The sequence below is a fragment of the Bos indicus x Bos taurus genome, chromosome 12 (assembly GCF_003369695.1).
Source record: "Bos indicus x Bos taurus breed Angus x Brahman F1 hybrid chromosome 12, Bos_hybrid_MaternalHap_v2.0, whole genome shotgun sequence".
NCBI classification, from domain to species: domain Eukaryota; kingdom Metazoa; phylum Chordata; class Mammalia; order Artiodactyla; family Bovidae; genus Bos; species Bos indicus x Bos taurus.
The window spans coordinates 50,735,562-50,754,377 of NC_040087.1; the positions used below are offsets into that span (position 1 = coordinate 50,735,562).

The following is an 18,816-nucleotide window of genomic DNA, read 5'->3' on the forward strand; positions in this document are numbered from 1 at the left end:
AGACATTACTTTTGCCAACAAGGTCCATCTAGTCAAGGCTATGGTTTTCCAGTGGTTGTGTATGGACGTGAGAGTTGGACTATAAAGAAAGCTGAGTGCCAAAGAATTGATGCTTTTGAACTGTGGTGCTGGAGAAGACTCTTGAGAGTCCTTTGGACTGCAAGGAGATCCAACCAGTTCCATCCTAAAGGAGATCAGTCCTGGGTGTCATTGGAAGGACTGATGTTGAAGCTGAAACTCCAATACTTTGGCACCTGATGCGAAGAGCTGACTCATTTGAAAAGACCCTGATGCTGGGAAAGATTGAGGGCAGAAGGAGAAGTGGACGACAGAGGATAAGATGGTTGGATGGCATCACTGACTCAATGGATATGGGTTTGGGTGGACTCCAGGAGTTGGTGATGGACAGGGAGGCCTGGCATGCTGCAGTTCATGGGGTCGCAAAGAGTCGGACACAATTGAACGACTAAACCAAACTGAACTGAACCTAGCATACTATACTAATTATATATATACATCATTATATATATGTCTGTGGCTTCCCAGGTCATGCTAATGGTAAAGATACACCTGCTAATGTAGTAGACATAAGAGACACAAGATCGATCTCTGGGTCAGGAAGATCCCCTGAAGGAGGAAATAGGAACACACTCCAGTATTCTTGCCTTGAAGAATCCCATAGACAGAGGAGCAGGCTACAGTCCAAGGGGTTGCAAAAAGTTAGACATGACCGAGTGTCTGAGCACACACACACATACAGATACACACACAAACACATATAGTAGCAAATCATCACGTTGTACAACTTAAATATATATCATTTTCATTTTAAAAGATATTTATATCTTGATTCCAGTTATGTGAGCAATTAGGAAAAGTAAAACTGTAATGATAGAAAGTGGACCACTGTTTGCTAGGGCCAGGAAGTAGAAAAAGGGATTAACTACAAAGAATTATGAGTGAAACTTCTGAGGGTGATGTTAATGTTTAGCATTATGAGTGTGGTGGTGGTGACACTATCATATTTATATCTTTTAAGGCTGTACAAAATTAGTGACTTTTGTTATATGTTAATTCTACACCAGTAAGGCTGATTTAAAAAGTGAAAAACAAAACACACAAATAAATGTATCTTTGTGGTTTGGGAAGAAATAAGGAAAAAAAATACTGCCAATTGAGGCTGGCACCAGAGGAGAATATCATTACAGGAATCTCCTGGCAGAGCTGGACCCTGAGGCTGTAACCACCCGCTTGGGATTCTTTGCTATCTCCATTATGGCCATCAGAGGTGTCCTTTTAACTTTCTGGTCCACATTTAGAGAAAGGATTTTGCTCTTGTTTTGTGATAACTTAACTGAAATGTGCTCGCTTCGGCAGCACATATACTAAAATTGGAACGATACAGAGAAGATTAGCATGGCCCCTGCGCAAGGATGACACGCAAATTCATGAAGCATTCCATATTTTTTCGGGAGTTGGTGATGGACAGGGAGGCCTGGCGTGCTGCGATTCATGGGGCTGCAAAGAGTCGGACACGACTGAGTGACTGAACTGAACTGAACTGAGATGTGGTAGAATATTTTTTTATATCACTTACCAAAAATCAAGAATTAAAAGGGAAGCAATCATAGAGGAACAGTGTTGTTGTTTTCCGGTCACTAAGTCACTTCTAACTCTTCGTGACCCCATGGACTATATAGCGCACCAGGCCCCTCTGTCCTTCACTATCTCCCGAGTTTGCTCAAATTCATGTCCATTGAGTTGATGATGCTATCTAACCATCATAGAAGAACACTATGAATCTTCTAAACAATTCCAATGAAAGTTCAGAAAAGCAAGACAGGGTTTGCTGTAGGCTATAGGTTAGGCTGCAGTTTGCTACCCTTTCTCTAAATGGTAAGATCTTGTCCATTCCCATGGGCAAAATAAGCTCTTGACAAGTTCTCTCTTTACAAGTTCACTAGCTCTGTCTCACAAGAGCTTTCTTTGGCTATCTGCATCCCTCAGCTTTCAGATGAATAAGGAAGGTTAAGGATGATTATCTATTGAGGGTTTTTCTCCCCTAAGATCTTGCCTCTTTCCTGGTTCAATGGCATCAAACATTATCTCCCCCTCCAGGGACCACTCACCCCTCTATAGTCTAAAGTGGGCCCTTCATTTATAAATCTTTAAACAAAAATCATAATCTTGTCAGAAAATGATGCAAGAATTGTAGCAGCTTTGTAAAATGTGGACTCATTTAGTTAGGAAACAGAGACTCATTTCCTCATGAATTTTTTAGAAACATAATGCAATTACTCTTATTATTAATGGATCTGTTGTTTATTCAAGGCAGAGAGTGCACATATAGAAACAAATTTGCTTTGGGTTTCTCAGTGAACCCTGAATAATGCAGAAATATTTGACTGCTGAAGTCAGAGGCTGAAAGCTGCTGGGTTGAGGTTGGGAGAAAAGGGGTATTCCATCATCTCCATACATATTCTACCTATATTCCTACATCAGCTAGTATTGGTACTTACATACAGAAAAGTTATCCCTAAAAAAATTCAAGCCTTTAGCAGAAGAAATCAAGGATCCCAATTTTCTCCTGCCATCACTCAAAGCTATCACTCAAGTCAAAAGCTTGGGTCTGTTTGGATTGAGAGCCTGGACTCCTTTCTTTTCTTCTTGAAGTTAAGATTGACATGGGTATGGTGATACTCAAGACAAATACCAGGGTGGTTCTTACAGCCAGTAAATGTACCACAATCTTATTCCAGACAAGCAGTCACTGACTTAGCTCATTTGAAGACTGTACGATCCATCTCATTTCTTACAACTGCAAAGCAGGAGCTTCCCTGATGGTCCAGTGGTTAAGACTCCATGCTTCTAATGCAGAGAGAGGGCTTGGGTTCAATCCCTGATCAGTCAACAAAGATCCACATACCATTGGCCCAGCCAGAAAACAACAACAAAACTGCAAAGCAGATGTGACATCATGGATTTGAGCATCCCATCATCTCCTGGCTCTGTACATCTGATGCTCCCATTCCCTCTGACATGTCTCCATCACTGTGATTTTTTGGCATGTCCTTTGCCTCTGGAACTTCAAGATGCTCCAATCTCATCTCCTGTATTTACTGCCCCAGTCCGTGGGTCAGTTATTTCCTTTGCATTCCAAGGTGGACTGGTTCCTTTTTACTGGAGAATATGGATGTATTTCACAACGTCTGGATGCAAGGTGTGACAAATCGTATTTTTCATCTAGGATTAAAATAGGTGGGTTCCCTCTTAAGATCTTGTGGTGAGCACTGCCATTATCCAGGGAGGAGGTTGGTGGTGTGAGGAAGCTATGTATTCACAAGTTTTAAAGAGTTTCCTGGAAGCCACCATCCATGTTGAGAAAAGGCCTTTGCCATTGGAAAATTTCTCATAGCTATTTATGAATGAAGACCGAGGAAGAACAGTAACCCTGGCATGCCTGTGATCTGCTTGTAGGCCTTACCCTGAGATTAACAGAGTCCCAGGTGTGACGGTAGATCATGTGAGCTGCTTCATGAGATAATTTAGATTTGGAGTCTTTAAGCTGAAGTACTAAGAGCAGCCTCTTAGGGTTTTGTGTGTTAGTATCTATTGTGTGCTTTTTCTACTCTAGAGGGTGTAGATTGGAGCTAATGATTTGAGTTCGTCTCCCAATTTGTTTGTCAGTATGGTGATTCTTTCCACCTGCAATATAGGAGACTCCCTGCAATGCAGGAAACATGGTTTGATGGTTTGATCCCTGGATCAGGAAGATCCCGCATCAGGAAGATCCCCTGGAGAAGGAAATGGCAATCCACTCCACTATTCTTGCCTGGGAAATCCCATGGACCTAGGAGGCCTGGTGGGTTACAGTCTCTGTGGACTGTACGCAGGAGTTGGACACAACTTAGCAACTACACCAGCAGCACCACCACCATCATGATTCTTTATAGGAACAAGAAGAATAACAGTGTAATAATATTATGAAAAAGAACTTGATGATTATCACATGTGAGAATAATGGGACAAGGGAGAGTGAAAACCAGAAGAGTGTTCTGATTCAAAGTTGTTGGTGATACTTTAATAAAAACGGGGACATGAGGTATCAATGCAGAAGTCTACAAGAAGGTTGGAAATGTGTGTCTGGAATCAGAAAAGATCTGGGTGAATGGATTCAGGATCCATTTTTCCAGACATAATGAATTGTTTTTTTCCTTGGGTCTGACATGTACTTTGAAAATTGTAGTATATATGCTGGAAATAGTAGTATGTGGATGATTTTTAATTCAAAGGGGATAAATGAGTTAAATATGAAGATACTTCAAAGAATAAAGCTCAATTTCCTCTCTCATGTCCTTTTAGAATATATGAGTGTTAAATTCAAGATCTAAAATAGCAACGACAAAAAAAAAAACTCGTCCAATGTACTGCTAGATTACAAAGTTATAAGCATGTGCTCTATGCTAATGTGAGAATTGCTGTGATTATAGGAGCTGTTGGTAAATTGCATGTTTCAAAAAGTAGAAATTACTTTCCCTTGAGAAATGTGAAATTTATTTCGGGGTTATATTTGTGTTTTGTTTGTAAGTTACTTTTCTTGAGATATGTAGTTCTTAATTTGGGGTTGTATTTTTATTTCCTTAACAGAGAGTTGGCACTTTGTAACTATCAGCACTTCTGGTTAAGTTGAACAAACTAACTGTTGTAGATATATCTATGCTGATTGTTCATGTCAGTTAAACTCACTGTGAAATGGGAGGAACCAGGTAAATTCTTCTCTGTGTCATACGTCTAACATGTTGGAGGCCAGTTTTAATATGAATCTACAAAGGGAAATAATTGAAAAAGCCAAGTTAGAAATTTTACTCCTTTTAAGGGAGATTTAAAACCAAGTCATTATATTCATTGGAAGGAATCTTCAAGATGACTTTTATTTTTCTGTAAGGTTTCCCTGAGTGCGATTAAGGATGGGGTGTAGGTAGAGCTTATTGAGCCTACAAGACCACAGTGTGGGATAATCGAGTGGCTTTTTCCTTTGGTGTCCATCAGCAACATTTTTGTCATGCCCTTTTCTGAACATTGGTGATGACACAGAGATGTGACAAATATGCACGTGTGGTAGATATACCCCAATTATCCTTGTAATTCTGATCCCTTTTATCGAGGACTCAGAATTCTTCTATACCAGGGATCCAAACAGTTGTTATTAAAAATACATGGTACAACCCATCAGCTATCTTTGTGAAAGAAGAAACAAAACCTCATAAGAATACTAATAGATTTGGAAACCTCAGTTGGATCTATCAAAAACAGAAATGTTCAAGAACCAGGTGGTTTCCCAGTGCAAACATTTGCTGATTGCAACTTTGGTTCAATTACTGTAATTTATCTTTCTATTGAGTCCTCCTCTTTCAATATCAGCACATTAGAATTGCAAGTTCATTGGGTTTTGGCCAAAATCTTCTTAATCAACTCTGTATCACTGCCATTTTAGGCAGGGTCCTGTCCAAATCAGCTTTTGTTATGCTGTTTCTAATGCAGGTGTGCCAGTGGCCTGAAATAAGGCCACATCTTAAGCCCCAGGACAAAACCAGCCAGAATCTCTTAGGACATTAATTACACTTTTCAGAGCAATGAAATTTTATACTCCCCCAAAGTAGAGAGGACGAAAATGGCAATTTGGCAGTGTTCCCCATGGTGTGGACTCAATACCCTTTCCCTCTAATCCCAAATCAATGATGTGCTCTGGCTCTGACTGGGACAGGCCTGAGGCACTGTGCCAAAGGAATCCAGAAGGTTCTGTCTTTGCAAATGTGAATCAGTGTTAATCTGAGGTCTGATGACCTCAATTTTAATCTTGGTCTTGCTATTACTCAGTTTTATAAAGCCTCACTTTTCTTATCTACAAAAGAATGTAATAAAGTATTGAAAACATGTTTCTACTTTCTGATTTCTGTCTACCTTATTTCTCCTGCTCTCTCTTTAAATAGACTTTAAGCTCTGAATTTCACAGAACTGACCAGGCTTTAAAAAGTAAGGTAGGATATAAGCCTCTCCATGCCCTTCCTTCATATTCATTGCAACAAAACTGACATTGCTTTCATTTTTCTCTATTTTAAGCACTGCAGAGAGCTATGGATACCCGATACAAAGAAAAGGCAAGCATGAGAAGAGTAAATTTAAGATCTGAGAAAAGGGTATGAACAAAATATTCATAGAAGACTAAATATTTATGAGCAGACATGGGAATATGTTGATGCTCAGTGGTAATCAAGGGAATACCAATTTGTAATATCACATTTCAAGCATCAAAATAATTTTAAAAAATAATGCCATACTTTATGCTGATGAGAAGGGTGAGATTTATATTGCTCGTCAGAGTGTACATACATACAGTCTCAGTCGCTCAGTCGTTTCCAACTCTTTGCTACTCTGTGGACCGAGCCTGCTGGGGTCCTCCATCCATGACATTTCCCAGACAAGAGTACTAGAGTGGGTTGCTATTTTCTTCTCCAGTGCATCTTCATGACCCAGGGATAAAACCCACATCTCCTTTGTTTCCTGCATTGGCAGGTGGATTCTTCCCACCGAGGAAGCCTAGTCAGAGTATAAATTGTGAAAAACTTTATATAGAAAATAATTTAGCAATATGTACCAAGAGCCACTGGGCCCACTGCCCCCACCCAACTCCTTTTAGGATTTATTCTAAAAAATCCATTCAGAAAATTGAAAAAATATTTCTGTAATTATGTCTAAAAGCAACACAAATACCTAACAACAGAGAGTTCAATAAAGTATAGTATAATGATGGGATGTCACATGATACGATCATTTAAAATGACTTATTAAAGAGTTGTTAATATTAACAGAACAAAATAATTATGTAGTAGAGTCTACCGGAAGTATGCTGTGATTTTAATTATGTAAGTATATTTTATATACATACTTTAGTGTGTGAGATCATTCTGTCATCTTTGAGATTGCATCCAAGTACTGAATTTTGGACTATTTTTTGACCATAATGGCTACTCCATTTCTTCTGAGGGATTCCTGCCCGCAGTAGTAGATATAATGGTCATCTGGGTTAAATTCACCCATTCCAGTCCATTTGAGTTCCCTGATTCCTAGAATGTCGATGTTCACTCTTGTCATCTCCTGTTTGACCACTTCCAATTTGCCTTGATTCATGGACCTGACATTCCAGGTTCCTATGCAATATTGCTCTTTACAGCATTGGACCTTGCTTCTATCACCAGTCACATCCACAACTGGGTATTGTTTTTGCTTTGGCTCCATCCCTTCATTCGTTCTGAAGTTATTTCTCCACTGATCTCCAGTAGCATATTGGGCACCTACTGACCTGGGGAGTTCTTCTTTCAGTATCCTATCATTTTGCCTTTTCATACTGTTCATGGGGTTCTCAAGGCAAGAATACTGAAGTGGTTTGCCATTCCCTTCTCCAGTGGACCACATTCTGTCAGACCTCTCCACCATGATCTGCCCATCTTGGGTGGCCCCACGGGCATGGCTTAGTTTCATTGAGTTAGACAAGGCTGTGGTCCTAGTCTAGTCAAGGCTATGGTTTTTCCAGTAGTCATGTATGGATGTGAGAGTTGGACTGTGAAGAAAGCTGAGCACTGAAGAATTGATGCTTTTGAACTGTGGTGTTGGAGAAGACTCTTGAGAGTCCCTTGGACTGCAAGGAGATCCAACCAGTCCATTCAAAAGGAGATCAGCCCTGGGATTTCTTTGAAAGGAATGATGCTAAATCTGAAACTCCAGTACTTTGGCCACCTGATGTGAAGAGTTGACTCATTGGAAAAGACTCTGATGCTGGGAGGGATCGGGGCAAGAGGAGAAGGGGATGGCAGAGGATGAGATGGCTGGATGGCATCACTGACTCGATGTACATGAGTCTGAGTGAACTCTGGGAGTTGGTGATGGACAGGGAGGCCTGGTGTGCTGCAATTCATGGGGTTGTCAAGAGTCAGACACGACTGAGCAACTGAATTGAACTGAACTCAGTATGTGAACAAAAGACAATATATCCCTATCAATCACTGTTAAATGATTTTCTCAGAGGGGTGAATGTAGAAATGCTTTCTCATTTCTCCTTTTACTTCATTCCATGTTCTCTAATGTAGAAATGAAAATGTATTTCTTCAGCAAGTATACTGAAATACACTAAAAAACAATATTTAGGATTTTAAAGAACAAATTGATTTTTAAGTTGGTTAAATGCCAAAATATGATGTGCCTAGCAATTTTGGCACACATATTTTGTCAGATATGTTTCTAATCTGAAACCTTACTAGCACAAAATGCAATTTGTTACTTCCAGTCATAACCACTTAAGAGAAGATATTATGGGGAAAGGAGGAAACAAAGTATAAACTAAAAATTGCTATTTCTACTGAGAAAACAAATGAAAAGATCACAAAAAGATACTCTTTGTGCATTATTTCCTCTTTGCTAGATTTGAGTCACTTTGCTGGCAGTGATAATTCTTTAAGTCAGTTAAGATATCCTTTCACTGTCCTTTAAGAAATACTGGTCCAGTGATCTCAAACGATTAAAGCAGCATCTAGTGTACCTGACTCACTTAGAAGGTTTAATATTCTCTCACATAGTTTCTTAGGAACATGAATAAGACTTTGAGCCTATCAACTTTTCCTTATTAAAATTTTTTAAAAATAAAACTTAAGTAAGTAATTTTTAAATTAGTACTCCTCAATCAAAGCTGCCCCAATATGGTAAAATTTCACAAGGTATCAAATTCTTACAAGCAAAAGGTTTGTCACTTGTGTTATGAATCATTCCCAGTTGAGCTTGTATTTGAGATGTAAATGTTGTTTTTAAAGACATGCTTCCATTACAAATGAATTGGGCATCTTCACCCCACAAGCCTTTCAATCATATGAAATTGCTGATTCTGGCCTCGCAGTGACTCATTTTAACTCCCAACTAAATAAAACAAAGAATGCTGTAGATCTGAACTCTAGCAACCTAATCTTGAAATTATTAAAAATACATGAACCAGATGGCAACCCTCCAGGGTACATCATCTGACACAGATATCAGATTAGAAATAATCTTTCATAAGCAGACTGTTTAACAGCACCCTTTCTCTAGACCTCCATTAATGTTGGTGTGTTGCATGCAATTGTCTAGAGACCAATTACTTAGAGGCCTGACCCAAACTATAGGAAATAAAAAATGTATTAGCCAATCTGTAGCAAACAGAAGTGCTCATTAAATTAATATTAGTACAAAAACCATACAGAGTATCATGAAAAATACATTGGCTTATAAAGATATCACTTCACCTCATTGGAGGCTTTTAATAACATACATTTGAACAGTACATTGTATTTTTGATGTATATATTCTACCCTAATAAACTTATTTATTGCCACTCGGGTGTTGCAATAATCCATACAGTAACTAGAGAACGTTTCAAGAAATCTGGACTCTTAGTGAGCAGGGAAAGCTTTGTCTTCCTTGTTTTTCAAGAAGGAAACCAAGGCTACAAACTGAGTCCTCTGCAAAAGTCAACACAAGTTGTAGCAGATTGGCATGAAAACTTGCTTCGTGATATAATTTGTTTTCTGACTTTCCAAATCACCTCAAATGGAACTCAAGTTCCTCTTTGCAAATGAGACGCTTAGTAGCCAGGGAGCCCTGGATTCAATCTGAGGATTATTTGTTCTCCTCCATATTTGTTAGTTTGCTTTCTTTGTGGATCTGTTGTTATTCAGTAGGTTTCTTTTGGCTGGAATATAAAGGACTGTGACTGAAGTTACTCATCTTTTATCTGTCGGCCCTACACAAACACGGAGAGAACACCCAGCCTTTCCTTCACTGAGGTCCAAACACTTGGAAAAAAAACCAATTAGAAGAATCAACAATGTCAAGTTCACATACATTTAAAATAAAGCAATACTTGCTCAAGTTTCTCTAATGTTTACAGTTGACTATGAAATGTATTTTTTTTTTGGTTAGATCTTAAAGCTGTTTCTTTAATAGTTTATAAAATTAATGTTTACTGTAAAAATAGAGAAAGAAGGGAGAAGTCCATGTCACACAGTCGCTAACTCTTTGATAAATTTCATTCCATCCTCTTAAGTAGTTACATATACTTATTTGCCGAGTTTATTCAACTGATTAAGGAAACATACGCTGATCCTGGGCAATGTGATATATACACTGTGAGAAGGACTGTGCTATACACTGTGAGAAGGACTGAATAATGTGTGTGTGTTTGTGCATGTTTGTGCGTGTGCATACATGTGTGCATGCACTGCGCTCACGTGACATGCAGTTTGGTAGTACAGAAATACAATGCAGAAAGTCTTATTTGGGGAATAATTTTATATACACATAAAACATAGTGTATACGATAATATATATTTTTATCTTGCTTCATAATATACATAATGAACATATTCCACTTCATTAAAATTTTGTGACGGTATCATTTAAAGTTTATATATTTCTTAGTATGAATGTTCTTTATTTAGACATTTCCCTAATGATAAATATGTTCTTTAGTTTTATTTAGAAACTAAGTAGCAAAATGTTGGTGCTTATATTTTTCTTGTTTCTATGTGCTTTAGGAAAAATTTCTAATTAGGGAATTTGTGTGTCAAAAGCTCAGAAAATTTCAAGATTTAATTCAACTGATTACCTTCCAGAAAGGCTATGGAAATTTCCACTCTCATTGTAGAGTCTATGAGAGAGACAATCATACCATTTCATGCCAACATTCTGTTATTTGAGAAAATTATTACTAACATATTGGTTGAAAATGGCAGCTCTTTGTCTTAGTTTACATTTCCTTGTTAGTAAGTTTGTATATTTCAGATGTGTACACACATATATAAATATATAAATTTATATTATGCATATGCATGCATGCTCAGTCATTTCAGTCATGTCTGATTCTTTGTAACCCCGTGGACTGTAGCCCACCAAGATTCTCTGTCCATGGGATTTTTCAGGCAATAATACTGGAGTGGGTTGCCATTTCCTTCTGCAGAGGATCTTCCCAACTCAGGGATTGAACCTGGGTCTCCGGTGTCTCCTACATTGACAGGCAGATTCTTTACCACTGAGCCATCTGGTAAGTTCATATTATGCATATATGAATACATAAAACTTTGTTTTTAATTTTAATAAATTATTAGTTGATGCTTTTTGCTTGAATTTTTTAGAATCTATTTTGTATTTCACTTGTAAGAGTTTAAAATATATTAATCCACTATCATAGTTATGGTTAACTATATTTCCCATTTGGTTTCCCTGCAATATTTTTATGTTGGCTTTTTATGAGCTGTAGAAATTTTAATTTTTTTGTTTTGGTAGATTGATTTTGTGACTTGAAAGCACTGTGCCATCCAGATATAGCTTTTTTATGGTTTTAATATTTTATAGTTCTCTTTTTAATAGATACAGAATTTATCCTGATGTGTTTTATGATGTGAGTAGAACATTGATTTTTTTCTCAATAGTAAATTTGCCTGACATCTTTTATTGAATAGTACATGCCATCTTTTTAATTCAAAACTTTAAAATAATTTTTGAAAAATTTTAATAGCTTTTGCTATACACTAAATAATATTTTCAAGATATATTGATGCCACATATAAAGAAATGAAAATACTGAAACTTGAAAAAGTTAGTCTTTTTGCTCTACTCTCAAGTAGAAAGGCATGCAATGCTGAATTTTCACCCTTTCTTTTTGTCTTTAGAAGTGACATGGTTTATCAATATCACTTGTAAAGGCTTCAAATGCATGTGCATCTAGTTACTCCAGCCAGCTACTTGAAGTATTGGTCAAGTGATGATTTTATGGACTCGAAAGTGTTTTGTATTTTAGTTTTTTCTGTGATTAGATGAATAACAGAAATGGTGCTGCCAGTAAAATATTGCTTTGAAAAAATATTAAGCAGGAAACATCACAGTATATAATATATTCAAATTTGCTAGCTTTGCTTATCAATAGCAACTCTGGACCATTTTTATGCAACTTCTCTAGCTTTTCAGAATCTAAAATTTAATGGGGAAGGGGAACACTTGTCTATGAAGTTACAGTTTATCTTTGCATAGAACTCTATTAAGCAAAAAGTCAAATAGTTGATTTGGAATAACTTGGGGTGAAGAAAGTAGATAATTTAGAATGCAAGTGAAGTCAAAAGACTGAAAAATCTCAGGTGGGAAGATAGCCTGAGGGTGACCAGGACCAGTTAGAACTGGACATGGAACAACAGACTAGTTCCAAACAGGAAAAGGAGTATGTTAAGACTGTATATTGTCATCTTGCTTATTTAGCTTATATGCAGAGTACATCATGAGAAACGCTGGGCTGGATGAAGCACAAGCTGGAATCAAGATTGCCGGGAGAAATATCAATCACCTCAGATATGCAGATGACACCACACTTACAGCAGAAAGTGAAGAGGAACTAAAGAGCCTCTTGATGAAAGTGAAAGAGGAGAGCGAAAAATTTGCCTTAAAATTCAACATTCAGAAAACGAAGATCATGGCATCTGGTCCCATCACTTCATGGCAAATAGATGGGGAAACAGTGACAGACTTTATTTTTTGGGCTCTAAAATCACTGCAGATGGTGACTGCAGCCATGAAATTAAAAGATGCTTGCTCCTTGGAAGAAAATTTATGACCAACCTAGACAGCATATTAAAAAGCAGAGACATTACTTTGCCAACAAAGGTCCATAAATCAAAGCTATGGTTTTTCCAGTAGTCATGTATGGATGTGAGAGTTGGACTATAAAGAAAACTTAGCACTGAAGAATTGATGCTTTTGAACTGTGGTGTTGGAGAAGACTCTTGAGAGTCCTTTGGACAGCAAGGAAATCCAATCAGTCTACCCTAAAGGAAATCAGTCCTGAATATTCATTGGAAGGACTGATGCTGAAGCTGAAACTCCAATACATTGGCCCCCTGATGCAAAGAACTGATTTATTTGAAAAGACCCCGATGCTGGGAAAGATTGAAGGCGGGAGGAGAAGGGGATGACAGAGGATGAGATGATTGGATGGCATCACCAGCTCGATAGGCATGAGTATGAGCAAGCTCTGGGAGTTGGTGATGGACAGGGAGACCTGACATGCTGCAGTCCATGGGGTTGCAAAGAGTGAGACATGACTGAGTAACTGAACTGAACTGACCAGGACAGCCTCCTGTCAGAGGGACACACTTTCCTTCAGTGTGCCCCATAAAATAGAATTCAGCACTTAGAAATCAAACACAACATGCATAGATATGGGAAAGTTCAAACAATCACTGTGGGATGAAGTGGTGAAGTAGTAGGAGCTTTGTCGCATCAAAACTACGGGAAGATGATGGCTAAATGACACACCATTTCACAAAAGTCACTGAGTACTGTGGTCTCAATGAAGTGTTTTCAAACTCTCCAATAAGCTGATTTTTTTAACAAAAATAACAATTTTTTTATCTAATCAGTGTTTTCAGTCTTGAATAAGAATTTGTGTATAGAGTATTACAGTACATGAATTATCTTTATGCATTTTATTAAATTATGTTTCAATGTGGCATTATTGTTGTGCCCTACTACTTCTAAGTGAGGTTTATACTATTAAAGTGAATTAAAAACTAGAAAAAAAGAAAGGAAATACAGAAATATCACTATGCAAATTTCCTCATTTTCTTATTTTCTCCAAAACTGAGCTTAAATGGCCTAAAAAAGAGAGCTCTAGAGACTGCTAGATAGATTCTTGTCCCCCATATAATGCTGAAATTGGAGAAGCATACCATCTAATCAATGCACACTCAACCACAGCAATTGAATCCTTCTGACTTCTTTTAGAAAGTGGTTTTGGGATCTGTGGACTATAAGTTTTTCCTTTTTTCTAGGTTGAGATTTCTTTTAGATCCAACTAATACTTTCTATTGGGTATATCAGGAAGCAAAGAGAGGAAACTTAGGAGTAAAAGTGTCTCATCTCTTGAGCTCCTTTTGTAAGCATCAATACCAACTCTGACACCAACAAAATGATTCATTGCATGTTTATTATGTAGCAGGTGCCATTCTAAACACTTTAGATATATTAACTAATTTAGTCCTCATCAGTGTCCTATGAAGTATTTACAATCATTATCTCCATTTGACGTAGGAGAAGCTGAGGCCTAGAGAGGTTAAGCAGGGTAATGAACTAGAGTCTCAACCAGGGTAATGAAGCTAATAGGTAGAATATAATCTAGTTAAGCAGAAACCTGAAGATTTCCATTAAAATATATGAATAGCTAAAGAAGAAACATTTGATACTGAGAAAATAGGTTTTGAATCAAATGTTTGTAAGGACCCTAGCTAGCCAATTTTTTTTAAATTTTCTATTTTTATTTTTTTTTAATATAAATTTATTTATTTTAATTGGAGGCTAATTACTTTATAATATTGTATTGGTTTTGCCATACATCAACATGAATCCACCACAGGTGTACACGTGTTCCCCATCCTGAACCCCCCTCCCACCTCCCTCCCCGTACCATCCTTCTGGGTCGTCCCAGTGCACCAGCCCCAAGCATCCTGTATCCTGCATTGTACCTGGACTGGCAATTCGTTTCTTATATGATATTATACATGTTTCAATGCCATTCTCCCAAATCATCCCCGTCTCTCCCTTTCCCACAGAGTCCAAAAGACTGTTCTATACATCTGTGTCTCTTTTGCTGTCTTGCATGCAGGGTTGTTGTTAACATCTTTCTAAATTCCATATATATGCATTAGTATACTATATTGGTGTTTTTCTTTCTGGCTTCACTCTGTATAATCGGCTCCAGTTTCATCCACCTCATTAGAACTGATTCAAATGTATTCTTTTTAATGGCTGAGTAATACTCCATTGTGTATTTGTACCACAGCTTTCTTATCCATTCCTCTGTTGATGGACATCTAGGTTGCTTCCATATCCTGGCTATTATAAACAGTGCTGCGATGAACACTGGGGTACACGTGTCTCTTTCAATTCTGGTGTCCTTGGTGTGTATGCCCAGTAGTGGGATTGCTGGGTCATAAGACAGTTCTTGGAGAAGGCAATGGCACCCCACTCCAGTACGCTTGCCAGGAAAATCCCATGGGCGGAGGAGACTGGTAGGCTGCAGTCCATGGGGTCACTAAGAGTCGGACATGACTGAGCGACTTCACTTTCCCTTTTCACTTTCATACATTGGAGAAGGAAATGGCAATCCACTCCAGTGTTCTTGCCTGGAGAACCGCAGGGATGGGGAAACCTGGTGGTGGGCTGCCGTCTATGGGGTCACACAGAGTCGGACACGACTGAAGCGACTTAGCAGCAGTAGCAGCAGCAAGGCAGTTCTATTTCCAGTTTTTTAAGGAATCTCCACACTGTTCTCCATAGTGGCTGTACTAGTTTGCATTCCCACCAACATTGTAAGAGGGTTCTCTTTTCTCCATACCCTCTCCAGAATTTATTGCTTGTAGACTTTTGGATCGCAGCCATTCTGACTGGCATGAAATGGTACCTCATAGTGGTTTTGATTTGCATTTCTCTGAGAATGAGTGATGTTGAGCATCTTTTCATGTGTTTGTTAGCCATCTGTATATCTTCTTTGGAGAAATGTCTGTTTAGTTCTTTGGCCCATTTTTTGATTGGGTCGTTTGTTTTTCTGGAATTGAGCTACAGGAGTTGCTTGTATATTTTTGAGATTAGTTGTTTGTCGGTTGCTTCATTTGCTATTATTTTCTCCCATTCTGAAGGCTGTCTTTTCACCTTGCTATAGTTTCCTTTGTTGTGCAGAAGCTCCTGGTTATAGTTCCTAACCACTGAAGAGTGAAAATTTAGAGTAGGGTGGCATGGGGGAAGGAAGTGATGATGATGGCTAGTGTGAGATCTCAGGATCTGATAACTTCTAGCTGACTATTCTTCCAGCAGATAGGAAACCTATCATCAAGTCTGGGAAAATAAATTTTAATGAAATAAATGAAACAGTAACCTTTGATATTCATTGTTGTAAAAATAGCTAATTTTCATTTATTTTTTTGGATTGAGGAAATATTTCATATTGCTATCAGCTTCATGATGACCCAAAACAAATGAACTTTCTTTTGTAAGGATGCTCAGTTGAGGAGGTGATATATTTTGTGTTTATCCAGCTATTGACATTTTGTCATTGCCATCATTCACACACTACATTTTAGAAACTACTAAGAGAAATTGTATTTGCCCACATCCCCACATTGTGACCAAAAAAAAAAAAGAGAGAGAGAGAGAAGAAACATATAAAATATTTATCTAAGCTCAAGTTTGAAGAAAGTAGTTTAATTTCTTAGAAAGGTTTTCTTCACTGGCAATATAATTCTGTAAAAGATTTGACAATATATTGATAAAAAGGCTTTCGCTTTTCTAGCACACACACGAAAAGAGTTCTCTTCAATGGAGCCTCATCTTTCTTTTTCTTTCTCTTTTCTTCATTTTTTACCAAAGGTTTTCTTGTTCTTCAGAAATTCAGTCAGAAGAGCAGGTTTCAGGTGGTAAGAACTGAAGTTCATAACATCGAGCACAACATTCTGCAGACAGGCCATGTACCATACGTGGTCAAGTCCATAAAATAGCAATTGTTATCATGCATGCAAGTGTGCCCAGTAGTGTCAGACTCTCTTGTGACCCCACATACCACAGTCTACCAGGCACCTCTGTCCTTGGGATTTCCCAGGCAAGAATACTGGAGTTGATTTCCTTCTTCAAATTGTTATTATATCACTCTCAAATTTGATTATTTTAGGGATATGATTATTAAAGTAAAATGTGAATTAATTTTAATAGATAATTCCGCAAGGTACACAGCAATGAAAACTAGGATTATAGCTTTTTATTCTATGTACTTCTCTATTTAGATACAAATTTGTTAAGCAAACTCAGAGAACATTTACCTATAAACTAAAGTTTATTTTACTTTTCTACTCTATTCCCATTAACTCTTTACCCTAGATGTAACTTCTGGAAAAATCTAGCATGTGTTTTTCTTGAAATTTTTCATAATGTGCAAACATAGATGAATAATGGACGTAGCTATATAGTTCGAGGATTTTAAAAGCATATGAGGTTATAGCATACCAATTATTCTACACATTGCATTTTTTTACTTAATATGTCTTGATGATATTTGCTAACTTATATATTTTGATTGCTAATTATTTTTTTAAGAATTGTTTTTAAATCACCCCCAACTAGAGTGGGTGACTCTGTACACACAGTCCATGTAAGGAACGTAAGGAATTGCGATACAGAGAAGCATAAAATCAAATGGAAGTGCCAGCAAAACCAGTGCTTCAGAGCACCAAAGAGACTTTGAAGTCTAGTCTCTATGGCTATGTATTCCTTTTTAAAATTTTTTTCTTTTTTATTGTGGTGAATGCCGCATAACAGAATAAAACATACTATTTTAATCACATTTAACTGTACTATTCGGTGGCACTAAATACATTCACAATGTTGTACGACTCTCACCATCATCCATCTCCTGAAATTTTCATCTTCCTAGACTGAAACTCTGTCTCCATTTAACACCAAGTCCCCGTTTCTCTCCTCTCCAACCCCTGCCCTCTGATCCTTGCAATTGACTAGTGTGCTTTCTGACTCTATGAATTAGACTACTCTAGGGAGAAAAATGGAGAAGGAAATGGCAACCCACTCCAGCATTCTTGCCTAGAGAAACCTGTGGACAGAGGAGTCTGGTGGGCTGCTGTCCATAGGGCTGCACAGTCAGACACGACTGAAGTGACTTAACATGCATGCATGCACTGGAGAACAAAATGGTAACCCATTCCAGTATTCTTGGCTGGAGAATCCCAGGGACAGAGGAGCCTGGTGGGCTGCTGTCTGTGGGGTTGCAACAGAGTCAGACACAACTAAAGCTACTTAGCAGCAGTAGCAGCAGCATCAGGGAGAAAAAAGGGAGGTATAGTTATGTATATTTGCTTCACACTACAGTAATGATTGTTTTTTTCTCTTCACTTTCTCTGAAAACGTACTCATTTTCTGTGCATTTTCTCCCAAGTATGTTCCATGAGCCATTTAGTCAATCGGCCCAGGCAGCAGGGATTGTATGATGCCCCTCATTCCATCAGAGGACTTTCATAAATCCCAAGTCATTTGCTAGCCCTTACCTTCTGAAATCCTCTCTCATTTCTAGAAGCAACTCAAGTCACGATAAACTTTGTACTTTCACCTCTAGCCTGATGCATTTCCTTTTGATTCTTTGAAGGCGATCCGGTGTTATCACTTGCATACTTTTGTTATCCAGTAGTGTCGACACTGTTTGTCAGAACACAAAGCCAATGGCAGAAAACGAGTCCACAGCTGAGTAAACACTTGTTGCAGAATATCCTCAATGCTGGATAAAAGGGTAGAGTCTTTGCTCAGTAGAATGTGCCTCACCGGTTCTCACTGACTGCAGATTCAAGGCATGGGAAAAATACAAGGACACATTTACTGACACATACATAATATTTACTGTAAAATATTATGATATAGACATACCACAGGCACAAACTTATATACAATATTCCTTAGTGGCTCAGATGGTAAAGAATCTACCTGCAATGCAGAAGACCTGGTTCAGCCTGGTGCTCTGTGATGATCTAGAGGGGAGGGTTAGAGGGGGAGGCTCAAGGAGGAGAGGATTTATGTATACCTATAACTGATTCACTTTACTGTATAGCAGAAACTAACACAATATTGTAAAACAATTATATTCCAATAAAATTTTAAAAAAAATTAGAAGTTACCAACTCAGCAAGGACTTGAAGGGCT

At 38.0% G+C, this 18,816-nt stretch overlaps 1 non-coding gene across 1 annotated transcript; it reads left to right on the forward strand.

The window, feature by feature from the left end:
• The first annotated feature begins 1,361 nt into the window (after window positions 1–1,361).
• Window positions 1,362–1,468, forward strand: LOC113902612. Its single transcript, XR_003513877.1, has one exon. It is a non-coding gene; the product is annotated as a U6 spliceosomal RNA (small nuclear RNA).
• The last annotated feature ends 17,348 nt before the right edge of the window (window positions 1,469–18,816 follow it).